The sequence below is a fragment of the Nomascus leucogenys genome, chromosome 11 (assembly GCF_006542625.1).
Source record: "Nomascus leucogenys isolate Asia chromosome 11, Asia_NLE_v1, whole genome shotgun sequence".
In the NCBI taxonomy this organism is placed as follows: Eukaryota; Metazoa; Chordata; class Mammalia; order Primates; family Hylobatidae; genus Nomascus; species Nomascus leucogenys.
This window is the reverse complement of record NC_044391.1, coordinates 118,741,545-118,757,713: the sequence shown is the minus strand read 5'-3', so window position 1 is coordinate 118,757,713 and position 16,169 is coordinate 118,741,545. Positions and strand designations below refer to the sequence as shown.

The 16,169-nt window shown below is 41.6% G+C and overlaps 1 protein-coding gene across 10 annotated transcripts in view; it reads right to left on the bottom strand.

The window, feature by feature from the left end:
• Window positions 1–16,169, bottom strand: part of LRCH3 (leucine rich repeats and calponin homology domain containing 3) — a 94,875-nt gene that overhangs the window by 67,998 nt on the left and 10,708 nt on the right. The window lies entirely within an intron of this gene.

Genomic DNA, 16,169 nt, shown 5'->3' with positions numbered 1-16,169 from the left:
CAGAATTCCCACATGCTGTGGGAGGGACCCAGTGGAGAGGTAATTCAATCATGGAGGCCAGTTTTTCCGTGTTATTCTCGTGAGAGTGAGTAAGTCTCACGAGATCTTATGGGTTTATCAGGGGTTTCGACTTTTGCTCCCTCCTCATTTCCTCTTGCAGCTGCCGTGTAAGTAAGTGCCTTTTGCCTCCCGCCATGATTCTGAGGCTTCCCAGCCATGTGGAACTTTAAGTTCCATTAAACCTCCTTTTGTTCCTAGTTTCAGGTCTGTCTTTATCAACAGCATGAAAACGAACTAATACAACTGAAGGAAAAATCAAACATCTGAGGAAATTAAGAGAAAAAAATCAAACATTTATCCTGCCTTCCCTATATGAAGGTATCACTGAGTAAACGATAGATGAATGGGAGCATCTCTCTATAAAAGTATTCTAGCTATGAATAAAAAAGAATGATAGAATATCACAATTTTGAAACCCCTATGAATTAATGGATCTAGAATTGAACATCAATGACTGTTATCTTTACAAAAGATAATCAGAAATTACATGCCTCAGGCCAGGCGCGGTGGCTCACGCCTGTAATCCCAGCACTTTGGGAGGCCGAGGCGGGTGGATCACTTGAGGTCAGGAGTTTGAGACCAGCCTGCCCAACATAGTGAAACCCCATCTCTACTAAAAATACAAAAGTTAGCCGGGCATGTTGGCACACACCTGTAATCCCAGCTACTCGGGAGGCTGAGGCAGAAGAATCGCTTAAACCTGGGAGGCAGAGGTTGCAGTGAGCTGAGATGGAGCCACTATACTCCAGCCTGGGCAACAGAGCGAGATTCCATCTCAAAAAAAAAAAAAAAAAAAAGAAATTATATGCCTCCCATTAGAAGAACAGAACATTACCTATGGTCTTGCCAAAGGAACAGAACCTGAGTCTGATTAAGCATCTGGATCAGCCGCAAACTTTCAGAAAATGCAGAAGACAAAGGAATACGATGACAAACCATCCCTCTATCATTACCCATTTTTGATTTAATTAATTACTGTGAGATTCATTTGCTTACCACTGTTTTCTCTATTTTTCTTAATCATAAAGTCACTGTTGGGAATGACTACAGTCAACGATCATTTATTGTACATTTTGAAATAACTAAAAGAGTGTAATTGGATTGTTTGTAACACAAAGCATCAATGCTTGGGGTGATGGATACCCCATTTACCCTGATGTGATTATTACACATTGTATGGCTCTATCAGAGTATCTTACAGACCCCATAAATATATGCAGCCACTACGTACTCAAAGAAATTAAAAAAACTATAAGATACCACTTCATACCCATTCAGATAACTATTATTAAAAAAGGAAAAAACAGGTGTTGGTAAGAATGTGGAGAAATTGGAACCTTTGCGCTTTGCTGGGTGGAAAGTAAAATGGTGCAGCCACTGTGGAGAAGAATATGGCAGTCCTCAAAAAATCAAACACGGAAGTATATTTATGATCCATACAATCCAACAATTCCACTTCTGGGAATAGAATGAAAAGAACTGGTTGGGTGTGGTGGCTTGCGCCTGTAATCCCGGCACTTTGACAGGCCGAGGTGGGTGGATCACTTGAGGTCAGGAGTTCGAGACCAGCCTGGCCAACATGGCGAAACCCTGTGTCTACAAAAAATACAAAAATTAGCCAGGCATGGTGGCATGTGCCTGTAATCTCAGCTACTTGAGAGGCTGAGACAGGGGAATCACTTGAACCCAGGAGGCTGTTTCAAAAAACTAAAAACAGAGCCACCATATGATCCAGCTTGGTTGCAGTGAGCCAAGATGGCGCCACTACACTCCAGCTTGGGCGACAGAGCGAGACTCCACCTCAATAAAAAAAAAAAAAAAAAAAACTGAAAGCAGGGACTTGAACAGATATTTGTAGGCCAATATTTACATCAGCATTATTCACAACAGTCAAAAGATGGAAACAAACCAAATGTCTACCAATGGGTGAACAGATATTTCCATAAATGTGTTATACGCATACAATGGAATATTATTCTACATTCAAAAAGGAATAAAATTCTTTGACATGCTACAACATGAAGTTTGCAAACATTATGGAGTGAAATATGCCAGACATCAAACGATAAATATGATTCCATTTATATGAAGTCCCTAGAACAGCCAAATTCATAAAAGACATAAAGCAGAATGATTCCCAGGAAGTAATGAGGAGTTAGTGTTTAACGCATACAGAGTTGCAGTCTGGGATAATGAAAGAAGTTCTGGAAGTGGATTTCGTTGGTGATAGCTGCACAACAGTATGAAGGTACTTAATACCACTGAACAGATGCTTAAAAATGGGCAAAATGGCATATTTTACCATAACAATTTAAAAAATCAACTATGTAGTACTCCAAGTAGAAAAGAAATGTAATCTGCCTCTTCTTAGTGACATGTACCTTAAAAATCTCTAAAATTATGGACTTTTCTAATAACCATATCTTATCTCTCAGTAATAAAATGAATAATACACAAATTACAGAAACAAAATTTCAAAGTATTCCTGAACTTCAAATCTCAAAAATTAGTCTCACGACTGTGTAACGGAGACTAGCAGTTAGTAACTTCTTTCCTTCTTAACCCCATTTCTCTCTGCCAGGGAGAAAAATGCTTAATATTTCACTCTATTTGGCTATGTAATTATGACATTAGGACTTATTTCTTTAAATCTCAGTAACTAAGCCAGGAAAACCAAGGTTCATTCCAGTCCAAACACAAATTAATGTTTTCAACAGTATGGCATTTATTAAGAAATGCTAGCAGTCAAAAGTCTTGTGTTCTTCTAATAACTCCTCCAGGCGGTCCCACGCAGTGACATCATCCTTACCCAATCAGCCCATTATGCAAAACTCACATGTACAGTACCATCATTTTCTGTGAGAACAGACACTACTATGAATGCGAAAATGGCCAGGGATGATGACAAATAATCTGTATAAGAGATTTTCAACACTGAGCAATGTAAAACTGTGAAGAATATTATAGGACTAATATCCTTTAACATATAAAGAAATGGTAAATGCAAACTATGAAAATTTCTGAAATACACAATCAATATGAAATAAACTAAAAAGTAATTTTCAAAAAGTCCCTAAATAATTATATAAAAGTAATAATTTAAAATATTATTTGATAGCTATTTAACAAATCACAATGATACTGTTCATGGTGCATTCCACAGACTAAAGTTTAAACACCAAGAACACAGACAGCAGCGCAGTCACTGAAGACCCCGTGATGAGTCATGAGAGTGGGTTACACTTTTCAGACTTTCTGTTTACATCTGTCACATTTAAAAACACTCCTTGTTTTTAAAAGGTATTTCCTTTTCGTTTTCAACCACCTTACCATTCCCATGAAAATTTTACTGAGATAATGCAATAAAAATCATTTTAGCTATTAATATTAATTATGTAACCCAAGGAGATCGCAAAACATAGTTTTTCTAATGCTTTTCATTCAAAAGTCGTATTTTTTTTTTTACCTGACTTTAGGTTATCTTTTAAAAACTGTTAACTTTTATTTTTATCAAAACAGTATATTTACATAACTTTTTTTTTTTTTTTTTGAGATGGAGTCTCGCTCTGTCGCCCAGGCTGGAGTGTAGTGGCGCAATCTCGGCTCACTGCAAGCTCCACCTCCCAGGTTCACGTCATTCTCCTGCCTCAGCCTCTCCGAGTAGCTGGGACTACAGGCGCCCGCCACCACGCCCGGCTAATTTTTTGTATTTTTTTTTAGTAGAGACGGGGTTTCACCGTGGTCTCGATCTCCTGACCTCGTGATCCGCCCGCCTCAGCCTCCCAAAGTGCTGGGATTACAAGCGTGAGCCACCGCACCCGGCCTATTTACATAACTTTAAATGCCAGTTAGTGACTTCTGCTTCTGGGAAGATGAAACAAATGTACTTTTTCCTTTTTCTGTTTTCTTCTCCACAATAATTTAAAGAATTAAATGTGTATACTCAAAGTAGAAATGTAATCTGCCTCTTGTTAGTGACATGTACCTTAAAAATCTCTAAAATTATGTAAAATTTTAATTTATAACTAAAAACCCGAGATACTATATATAAAACAGATATAAGGTTGAGAGAAGATGGCTAGGAACCTCAGGACTCAAGGAACAATAGCAACGAATTCCCTGGGTTTTCTTTTTGCCTCATGCATCCCAGACTTGGAGCTGACCTCTCCAAGTTTAAAAATAAAATAGCCAGGAACAGTAGGTAGCTCATGCCTGTAATCCCAGCACTTTGAGAGACAGAGGCTGGTGAATCACCTGAGGTCAGGAGTTCGAGACCAGCCTGGCCAACATGGTGAAACCCCATTTCTAAAATACAAAAATAAGCTGGGCGTGGTGGTGGGCACCTGTAATCTCAGCTACTCAGGAGGCTGAGGCAGGAGAATCCCTTGAACCCAGGAGGCGGAGGCTGCAGTGAGCTGAGATCATGCTGCTGAACTCCAACCTGGGAGTGAAACTCCATCTCAAAAAATAAAAATAACAAAATAATAATAAAGCATCAGGAAAGGGTAGCTTAGCAAGACAGAAAACTTTTAGATAATAACTGCTCTATTCCACCCAAATATCTCAGAAAAAAACTGGAAAAAAACAGGCTTCCCATGCAACCTTTGAGTAGCCTCACCCCTACTCAAAAGTTACGTGGGGAGCCTAAATTTCCATCCTTGCCAGACTGTAATGACTCTTATAATCCCCAAAATGCACAACTGAAAACATTTACAATACTAAGGATCAGGAAGATCTCAAACCGAATAAAAAACAATAAATGCCAACACTAAGATGACAGAGATGCTAGACCATCCTAAGAATGCTTCAGAGAGCAATTACAGACTCTGTTGTAACAAATGAAAACCAGAAAGCCTCAACAACAACAACAAAAAGAAGTTCTCAAGAAAGAAGATATGAAGGGGAAACAAACAAACAGAAAAAGCTCAATGGATGGGTTCAACAGCAGAGTGGAGGGCAGAGAGGAAAGAATCAGTGAGCTGCAAGACAGAACAGAAATTACCCAGTCTGAACTACAGAGAGAAAACAGACTGGGGGGAAAAAACTGAACAAAGCAAGGACTTATGGGACTGTAACAATAATCTAACCCTCATGTCATCAGAATCCTGGAAAAAGAGAAGGAGGTCAGGGCTGAAAACTTCAGCACTTCTCAGGGCTGAAAAATGAACTGAAGTGAAAGCTTCCTAAGTTTGGCAAGAGTCAAGAACCTATAGATTCAAGAAACTGTGCAAACCCCAAAGAGGATAAACCCAAAGACATCTACAAGACACATTATAGCCAAACTTCTGAAAACTGAAGACAGAGAAAAAAAGTCCTTTTTTTTTTTTAAGACAGGGTCTCACTCTGTTACCCCAGCTGCAGTGCAGTGGCACCATCACGGCTCACTGCAACCTCTACCTCTTGGGCCCGAGAGATCCTCCCACCTCAGCCTCCTGAGTAGCTGGGACTACAGGCACACACTACCACTCCTGGCTAATTTTTGTATTTTTTGTAGAGAAGATGTCTCACTATGTTGTCCAGGCTGGTCCTGAACTCCTGGCCTCAAGTGATCCTCCTGCCATGGCCTCCCAAAGTGCTGGGATAACAGGCATGAGCCACCGTGCCTGGCCAAGAAAAAAAAAATCTTGAAAGCAGTAAGAGAGAGACAATTGAAATGACAGTAGATTTCATATCAGAAACCACGGAAGCCAGAAAGAAGTGGCCGAACATCGTCCTTTTTTTTTTTCTGAGACAGTCTCACTCTGTCACCCAGGTTGGAGTGCAGTGCACGATCACGGCTCACTGCAGCTCTGATCTCCTGGGCTCAAGTGATCCTCCCACCTCAGCCTTCCAGGTAGCTGAGACTACAGGCATGTGCCACCATGCCCAGCTAATTTTTGGAGAGATGGGGTTTCGCCACATTGCCCAGGCTGGTCTTGAACTCCTGGGCTCAAGTGATCTGCTCATCTCGGCCTCCCAAAGTGTTTCAATTACAGGCATGAGCCACTGCGCCTGGCCAAACATCTTTCAATCACTAAAAGAAAGACTGTTCACCCAGAATTGTATATATATCCAGCAAAATGTCCTTCAGGAATCAAGAGGAGATCAACACATTCTCAAATGAATGAAAACTGAGAGTCTGTAGCAGCAGATGTAATTTAAAAGAATGAGTAGGCCAGGCGCGGTGGCTCACGCTTGTAATCCCAGCACTTTGGGAGGCCGAGGCGGGCGGATCACGCTTGTAATCCCAGCACTTTGGGAGGCCGAGGCGGGCGGATCACGAGGTCAGGAGATCCAGACCACAGTGAAACCCCGTCTCCACTAAAAAAATACAAAAAAATTAGCCGGGCGTGGTGGCGGGCGCCTGTAGTCCCAGCTACTCGGAGAGGCTGAGGCAGGAGAATGGTGTGAACCTGGGAGGCGGAGCTTGCAGTGAGCCGAGATTGCGGCTGCACTCCAGCCTGGGCGACAGAAAGGAATCTTAAAACACCAAGAAGGGACACAGCGTATGAGTTTGCTAGAGCTGCCACAATAAAATACCACACAATGGGCAGCTGAAACAAATGTATTTTCTCAAATTCTGGAGGCTAGAAGGTGATGAAGATGTTAGGTGTTAGCAGGGTTAGTTTCTTCTAAGGTCTCTCTCACTGGCTTGCAGATGCTGTCTTCTCTCTGGGTCTTCATATCACCTTTCCTCTTTGTCTTTGTCCTAATCTCCTCTTACAGGGACATCACTTGTATTGAATTACGGCCCACCCAAATGATGCCATCTTAACTTAATTACCTCTTTAAAAAAGTACTACCTCCAAACACAATCGCAGGTACTGAGAGTTAGGACTTCAGTGTATGAATCTATGGGTGAGGGACAAAATTCAGTACATAACACTAAGCAAAAATATGGGTAAATATAAAAGACTTTCCTTCTCTTGAGTTTTCCAAATTATATTGGAAGCAAAAATTATAAGATTATTTGATGTGATTCTAAATATTTATAGAGAAAATATTTAAGACAACTATAACAGGGAAGGTAAAGGGACGTGAAGGGGGTAAGGTTTCTATACTTCACTCAGACTCGTAAAATAAGGACACCAATAGACTGACGAGTTAGACTTCTCTCATGTAATACCCAGGGCAGCAACGAAGAGAGCTACACAAAGAGATACACTCGAAAACACTGCAGAGAAATGAAAATGGAATTCTAAAAAATGTTCACGAAACCCACGGGAAGGCGAGAAAAAGAACACAGAAAGGAAAACAAAGGAAACAACAAACAAAATGGCAGACTTAGGCCCTAACACATCAACGATATGAAATACAAATTATCTACAAGACAGATCAAATGACCAAAATACAGAGATGAGCAAAGTGGATTTAAAAACATGATGCGGCCAGGCGCGGTGGCTCACACCTGTAATCCCAGCACTTTGGGAGGCCAAGGCGGGCGGATCACAGGGTTGGGAGATCGAGACCACCCTGGCTAACATGGTGAAACCCCATCTCAAAAGAAATACAAAAAAGAAATACAAAAAAATGAGCTAGGCGTGGTGGCAGGCACCTGTAGTCCCAGCTACTCGGGAGGCTGAGGCAGGAGAATGGCATGAACCCGGGAAGCGGAGCTGGCAGTGAGCCGAGATCGCGCCACTGCACTCCAGCCTGGGCGACAGAGCGAGACTCCGTCTCAAAAACAAAAAAAAAAGGTGCAACTCTATGTTATCTACAAGAAACTCACTTCAAGTAGAAGGATATAGGCTGAAAGTAAAAATTTGCACCCAAACAGGAGAGGTCTAATTCCTCATTAACTCCCAATACTTGCTTCCCTAAAGCAATCACTTTTAACTCATGTGTGTGTGTGTGTGCATGTTTGTTTTTTTTTGACACAGGGTCTTGCCCTGTTGCCCAGGCTAGAGTGCAGTGGTGCAATCACAGCTCACTGAAACCTGGAACTCCTGGGCTCAAGTGATTCTCTCACCCGAGCCTCCTGAGTAGCTGGGACCACAGGAATGTGGAACCATGTCGGGCTAATTTTTCTTTTAAATCTTTTGTAAAAATGGGGTCTCAGGGGCCGGGCGCAGTGGCTCACACCTGTAATCCCAGCACTTTGGGAGGCTGAGGCGGGTGGATCACTTGAGGTCAGGAGTTCAAGGGCAGCCTGGACAACATGGTGAAACTCCACACCAAACTAATTTTGGATTTTTAGTAGAGACAGGGTTTCACCATGTTAGCCAGGCTGGTCTTGAACTCCTCACCTCAGGTGATCCACCTGCCTCAGTCTCCCAAAGTGCTGGGATTACAGGAGTGAGCCACCGTGTCCAGCATTCCTATGACCTTTTCTTAGAGACCCTTACTATATTTCATGTCTGCAGTACCTTCTTTTCTGACTTTTAGGATATTGATTCCAGATTTTCGGAAGTTTTTCTTTTGTCGGCACTGTCTGTTTTCTCTGGGTTCCTTCTGTTATGTTCTTTTCTTTGATGTCAGAAATGTTCTTCAAGGCCAGGCACTCACGCCTGTAATCCTAGCACTTTGGGAGGCTGAGGTAAGAGGATCATTTGAGCTCAGGAGTTTGGGACCAGCCTGGGCAACACAGTAAGACCCCTGTCTCTACTAAAATTAAAAAAAAAAAAAAAAAAAAAAGAAATGTTCTTCAACTATCTAGTAGTATTTAGTTTTCTTTTCATATTTAAAAACATAGGCCAGGCACAGTGACTCACACCTGTAATGCCAGCAGTTTGGGAGGCCGAGGCAGGTGGATCACCTGAGGTCAGGAGTTCATGACCAGCCTGACCAATATGGAGAAACCCCATCTCTACTAAAAATACAAAATTAGCCAGGTGTGATGGTGCATGCCTGTAATCCCACGCATGCCTGTAATCCCAGCTACTCGGGAGGCTGAGACAGGAGAATGGCTTGAACCCGGGAGGCAGACATCGCAGTGAGCCGAGATCGCGCCATTACACTCCAGCCTGGGCAACAAGAGCAAAACTCTGTCTTAAACAAACAAACAAAAAACCCGTAACATTGAAATTCTGGGTGGAAGCTCTGTATGTACACTTCCCTGTAAGGTACAGTGTAGGGACCTGGCTGTTTCATTTGGGTTCTGTAAGTACCAGTACCTTAAAATCTTTTCTCTTTTCCACTAGATTTTCTCCAAAGACAAAAACTCCAATAATCAGAGGAGTATATCAGCCAAGGAGGGGAGATACCTAGAGATCTTACCATTCTGTATGTCGGTTGTCATTAGGTTTTCAATTTGGAGACGTGTCTCCCTCTTTAGCAAGCCTATACCCAAATCCAGACCCAGTTTTAGTCCCAACCCTCTGAAGAAAAAGCCTCCTTGATTTTTCTGTTGCACGTTCTTCTCCTTCAAAAATATGATAGAGGTAAGACCCTTAAGAAAAAAGTGTCTTATTGGAAAAGTTATCAAGGATAGTCCACATGTCATGTTTTATCAGTTTGACCCTCAGGAAAAGCAATCACATATTGTGAATGACTTGAAAAAATGGCTTTCTTGGCCAGGCACGGTGGTTCACACCTGTAATCCCAGCACTTTGGGAGGCCAAGGCGGGTGGATCACTGAGGTCGGGAGTTTGAGACCAGCCTAACCAACATGGTGAAACCCTGGCTCTACCAAAAATACAAAATTAGCCAGGCGTGGTGGCACGCACCTGTAATCCCAGCTACTTGGAAGGCTGAGGCAGGAGAATCGCTTGAACCTGGAAGGTGGAGGTTGCGGTGAGCCGAGATAGCACCATTGCACTCCAGCCCGGGCAACAAGAGCGAAACTCTGTCTCAGAAAAAAAAAAAAGGCTTTCTTCCCCAGTTATGTTTTCCACGTACCCTAGGAGAGTGGGACGCTGAAAAATGTAAGTAGGCTGATAAAATTTTGGTACATATTTCCAAAGCTCAGCTATGAGAAAACTTATAAGGAAATTTAACCAGAGAAATAAAAAATGAAATCAAACTCAGATTTAATTTAGCTAAGAGACTCTCCTTGTAGTCTATAAACCTGGTTCTAGTCTTGCTTAATTGGTGACATATGTTGGACTGGGACAAGGTCAACGTCACTTAATTATGAAATGTAAAAATTGTGTAACAAAAACAAATGAAAGCTGTTCTATGAAAAGGTGTTTTATGAGGCATTATTATGATGAAAACTTTGCTGCCAAACATAAAACTATTATTTGGTAACTTCTCACTTCAAATTTTAAAAAAGCTATAGATCACTACAATAAAGACTTTCTCTAGAAGTTTTAAAAGAAAACCTTTAAAATGATAACCAAAAATTTCAAGGTAAAACAAAATCCTTCAAGTACAATTCAGAAGGGAACTAAATGGTACAAAAAATGACTTCAGCAAAAAGCTCCAGGAAAACATGATACTAATTACTAGTAGTAACCAGTCAACTATCTTCACTGTTCATATTAGAAGGAAGATGTCAGTTTAGGATCATGGCAGTTACAATATAGCAATTTAATCCTGTTATATATATTTTACAACACCATAATGAAATGTAAAATAAGAATAACAAAACTAAAAACTTTTATTTTTTTTTTAATATTATTTCCTCTCCACCCTCCCCACCCCCCTACTTTTTGAGATAAGCTCTCACTCTGTCACCCAGGGTGGAGTACAGTGATGCAATCACAGCTCACTGCAGGCTCAAACTCCTGGGCTCAAGCCATCCTCCTGCCTCATCTTCCCAAGTAGCTGGGACTACAGATGCATGCCACCATGCCCAGCTAATTTTGTTTACTTTTGTAGAAACCAGTGTCTCACTATGTTGCCCAGGCTGGTTCAAACTCTTGACCTCAAGCAATCCTCCCACCTTGGCCTCCCAAAGTGCTGGAATTACAGGCGTGAGCCACTATGCCTGGCCTAAAAACATTTTATAACAAACTGGACTTGGTTTATTTAACATTCAAAAAGCATAATTCAAAAGGTATATCCGTGCCTAGAACAGTGACTGAAACACAGGCAGTGAATATATTTTTACTAACTAAAAAAATACAGCATTGAAGCAAGCAGAGGAAGGAAAAGAAAGGCTAAAACTTTTAAATAACATTTGCTAAGCACGTATATGCACTGGAACCTTTGTTTATTGCTCCATAGGGCTATAATCTCATTTAATTTACAAAACCTCCTTATGAGGTAGACATTGCACAGATGAGGAAACTGCCATTTACAAAGGTTAGAAAACTTTCCTATGAGTCACACAAAGCTAGTAAGAGACTGAATTGATATGCAAACCTAGATTTCTCTGAATTCAAAGCCCATGCATAAGTATACTAGGTCTTTTGTACAAAGCACTATACTATAAATTATTTTAAAATGCTGAAAAACAGGTATGTGACTAATAGGCAGCTGCATTATCCTAGTAAAAATCAGGGATTTTGAAAGAGATATCATTTAGTGCAAATATCAGATACCATCATTAAAATACCTCTTCAGACACAGAGATTCTTACTTAATATTACCTTTAGGATGCATTGAGATTATAGGTTAGTTAACTATGGTATGCTTGCACCCCACCATGCCACTGCACTGGATTTTCCTTCAGATCTTGAGAGAAAAGTTAAAAAAATTATAATGGGGGCTGGGCACGAGGGCTCACGCCTGTAATCCCCCAGCACTTTGGGAGGCCAAGGCAGGCGGATCATGAGGTCAGAAGTTCGACACCAGCCTGGCCAGCATGGTGAAAACCCGTCTCTACTAAAAATACAAAAATTAGCTAGGCGTGGTGGCAGGCGCCTGTAATCCTAGCTACTCAGGAGGCTGAAGCAGGAGAATCACTTGAACCCAGGAGGCAGAGTTTGCAGTGAGCTGAGATCACGCCACTGCACTCCAGCCTGAGTGACAGAGCAAGACACCGTCTCAAAAAAAAAAAAAAAAAAAAAAAAAAAAAAGGCCGGGCGCCGTGGCTCACACTTGTAATCCCAGCACTTTGGGAGGCCGAGGCGGGCGAATCACGAGGTCAGGAGATCGAGACCACGGTGAAACCCCGTCTCTACTAAAAATATAAAAAATTAGCCGGGCGAGGTGGCGGGCGCTTGTAGTCCCAGCTACTCGGAGAGGCTGAGGCAGGAGAATGGCGTGAACCCGGGAGGCGGAGCTTGCAGTGAGCCGAGATTGCGCCACTGCACTCCAGCCTGGGCGACAGAGCGAGACTCCGTCTCAAGGAAAAACAAAAACAAAAACAAACAAACAAAAAAAAATTACAATGGGAAGAAATGGGGGCTATTTTCTAAATCTTACTCAGGCTCCCTGCCCCACCACCTTTCAATATCTCCTGGAATTTTCATTCTTGTATTCTCCTAGGGGTAGAGGTGGCAGTAGGGAGATCATTATACTTTTTTTAAAGTATTTAATAACTTTTTTTTTTTTTTTTTGAGACAAAGTCTCGCTCTGTGGCCCAGGTTGGAGTGCAACGGCACAATCTCACTGCAACCTCTCTCTCCCTGGTTCAAGCCATTCTCCCGCCTCAGCCTCCCGAGTAGCTGGGATTACAGGGCCCCCACCATACCTGGCTAATTTTTGTATTTTTAGTAGAGACGGGGTTTCGCCATGTTGGTCAGGCTGGTTTCAAACTTCTGACCTCAGGTGATCCGCCTGCCTCGGCCTCCCAAAGTGCTGGGATTACAGGCGTGAGCCACCACACCCGGCAATAAAGCTTTTAATAAAATGTTTTCATATTATGATCAGCACTTTATCCCTCCCCTACCCCAAAATGATTCCTAAAAAGTAACAGGAAGCTTTTCAGTTTGTTTTTAACAAAAAAATATGGGTTGGGGGGAATGATATAACCAAGCATCACAGTTTCCACAGAGCAAAAAAGCAACGCACTAGAACTTCCAGATGCAAAGCTGTAACCATGAAGACTTAAAATACTAGTCCTCCAAAACTGGAAGTCTAAAATTTAGATAAATTTCTCTGTGAACTGTCAAAAGTAATTGCTAAATTCGTTGGGAATTTTTATGAATAAATTATATAATTTCCATGAGATTTTCTACATTCCACAGCAGCGGTTGTCCAGCTTCAGCAGGCATCAGGCTGACCTGGAGGGCTTGTTGAATCAGACTGCTCAGCCCTACCCTGGAATTTCTGATGCCACGTGTCTGAGGTAACATCCAATAATGTAAACCTCTAACAACTTCCTAGGTGATGATGTTGCTGCTGGCCTGGGAACCACTTCCAGAACAGTGCTCTGTGTGGCTACCGTGTGCCCAAGAGCACTGTATACTGGTAGAATAGGTCAAGATTTCTAGTCCAAGAAAATGATTTGAATATTTACAACTAAGAGCAATAGTTGTTTCCTCCTGAAAGAAACTAAATGATTGGGTTTGTAATGATCCCTGTGTGTCTCTGTGACCCACATTTGGAAATCGTACCAAGAAACTTGAACATATTACTAAGAAGTTGCAAACTGTGATATAGTTGCAGGAAGGTTTCTTCCTCCAGAAAAATATGAGAATAAAAATAATTCAAACCTTTGATACACACTCTAATAAAATAACAAGAAAAATGGTGAGTCACGGGCCATACACCAAGACCTCAGGAAATGTAAAGAACCGCCTTTTGGACACGGCAGCATAATGTAAGAGCAAGAAATTTACTGCATTCTGCAAAGACCACAACTGCCCACAGAAGCACAGGTTTTGTGAACTAATTAAGTACTATGTATTCTAAGTAATAAAATTATCTTACCTTGAAATTAAGTAACGGCTGTTAGATTACCTAGTATGCTAGTTTATGTAACTCAAGTTTATGCTAGAAAGTCATTATGCATCTATTTCATAAGTAATCCTTTGTTTAAAGAAAGAAAATACGTCCTTGATGAAACGAGCCTTGAATTATCTGCTGAATATGGACAGGGAATCAGACTGACTATAGCGAGTAAACACAGGTGAGTAAGATTTAGGAGCCTTCAAATGTATGGGCTCAGTGGCATCACGAAAAGGAGACTTATTAAAAATGACCAATCACAAGGTGACACTTAAATGCTGATATTTCTAAAGCTTTTGATGGTATTTTAATTCAAAATATACTTTGGTATAATATATACTAACACAGCACATAAAATGTGTCTATGCTGGGAATGAAAATGGGAAAAGCTGGTAACACAGATCATAAATGAGTATCAATTGAAAAGCTTCTATATTAGGATAAGAAAAGAATTTGGTCAAATAAGGGTTAGAATTGACCACAGTCATGATTTTGAAAGGCTCCTGCTCCTTCCGATGAAATAAGCTAAACTGTCTTTATTGTTATCTGGTATCAGTTTGTGTGTGGAATGTTATACAATGAGCTCCAGGACACAGGCTGTAGTCCTGGATCCTATTGCTCACTAAAAGGAACCAAGGCTCCTTAAGGATAACTGCTTTGTTAGGAGAGGGGAAAACAAGATGAACCTAGAAAATCGTTTTGTTTTTGGAATATAATTTCCAGGTTATCAGTAGTAATCAATGTTGGAATGGGAAAGAAGTTTTGCCACACATGGTTTAAGCAATGATATGTGAGTATGGAATGTAGCAGGTACAGTCAGTTGTCAACATTCTGAATCTCTCAGATTCATAAAGATCCTAAAAAGGTAATATGCAGGGTATTATGAAAAAATCAATACATATTATGAAAAATCCCCCTTCTTGTGTGAAAAAAGGAGTGGAGGCCGGGCGCGGTGGCTCACGCCTGTAATCCCAGCATTTTGGGAGGCCAAGGCGGGTGGATCACGAGGTCAAGATACCGAGACCATCCTGGTCAACATTGTGAAACCCCGTCTCTACTAAGAATACAAAAATTAGCAGCCAGGCATGGTGGCTCATTCCTGTAATCCCAACACTTTGGGAGGCTGAGGTGGGTGGATCACTAGGTCAGGAGTTCGAGACCAGCCTGGCCAACATGGTGAAACCCCGTCACTACTGAAAATACAAAAATTAGCTGGGCGTGGTTGGAGGCACCTGTAATCCCAGCTACTTGGGAAGCTGAGGCAGGAGAATCATTTGAACCCGGGAGGCAGAGGTTGCAGTGAGCCGAGATCACGCCATTGCACTCCAGCCTGGGTGACAGGGCGAGACTCCATCTCAAAATAAATAAATAAATAAATAAAATTAGCCGGGTGTGGTGGTGCACACCTGTAGTCCCAGCTACTTGGGAGGCTGAGGCAGGAAAATCACTTGAACCCGGGAGGTAGAGGTTGCGCTGAGCCAAGATCCCACCACTGCACTCCAGCCTGGGCGACAGAGCGAGACCCTGTCTCAAAAAAAATAAAAAAGAAAAAAAAAAAGGAGTGTATAATCAAGGTACAGATAGAACTTAAAGACATTTCCAATAGAATCTATTTGTCATTCTTATGTTAGAAAATAAGGAAGTGTTTACTAACTGCAAGTATTATGATAAAACAGCAAAATTAACAAAGCTATCGATGGTCACTGTTGATTTGACCACAAGAATGTGTTACTAAACATTGTCTTCACAAGCAAGATAAGCAACTGAGCAAGTAACAGTCTTTTAAAAGTAGGTACTAGAAACAAATACACCAATGAGAAGTAGAGCCCTGATTCTGGTATAACAATTTTGGGTAGAAAGCCTGAGTCCTCAGGATAGGAGTGAGGACACGATAATTGAGCTCTTGATACACGATGGGATTTCTGCACTCTGGATCCTTACCATACCTACTAGGATGACATATGAAGGTTCTTTTATTTTCCAGTATAACTTGAGGGGTGCAGCTGAGGCAAGGCACAGTCTAAAAGGACTTGCTAACATCAAACTCTAGCCATGTACATATCCATGATATGTCCAGCACATCATATCCTAGGAACAAGGCAACTGGTGTCATAACTTTCTTCTTTGCTTATTGCCACCCACAAAGTGGGTCTTTTTTTTTTTTTTTTTTTTTGAGACAGGGTCTTACTCTGTCGCCAAGTGCAGTGGCACAATCTTGGCTCATTGCAACCTCCACCTCTGGGGTTTCAGCAATTCTCCCACCTCAGCCTCCCTAGTAGCTAGAACTAACTAGAGGTACACGCCACCACACCTGGCTAATTTTTGTATTTTTTGGTAGAGATGGGGTTTCAGCATGTTGGTCAGGCTGGTCTCGAACTCCTGACCTCAAGTGATCCACCTGCCTCAGCCTC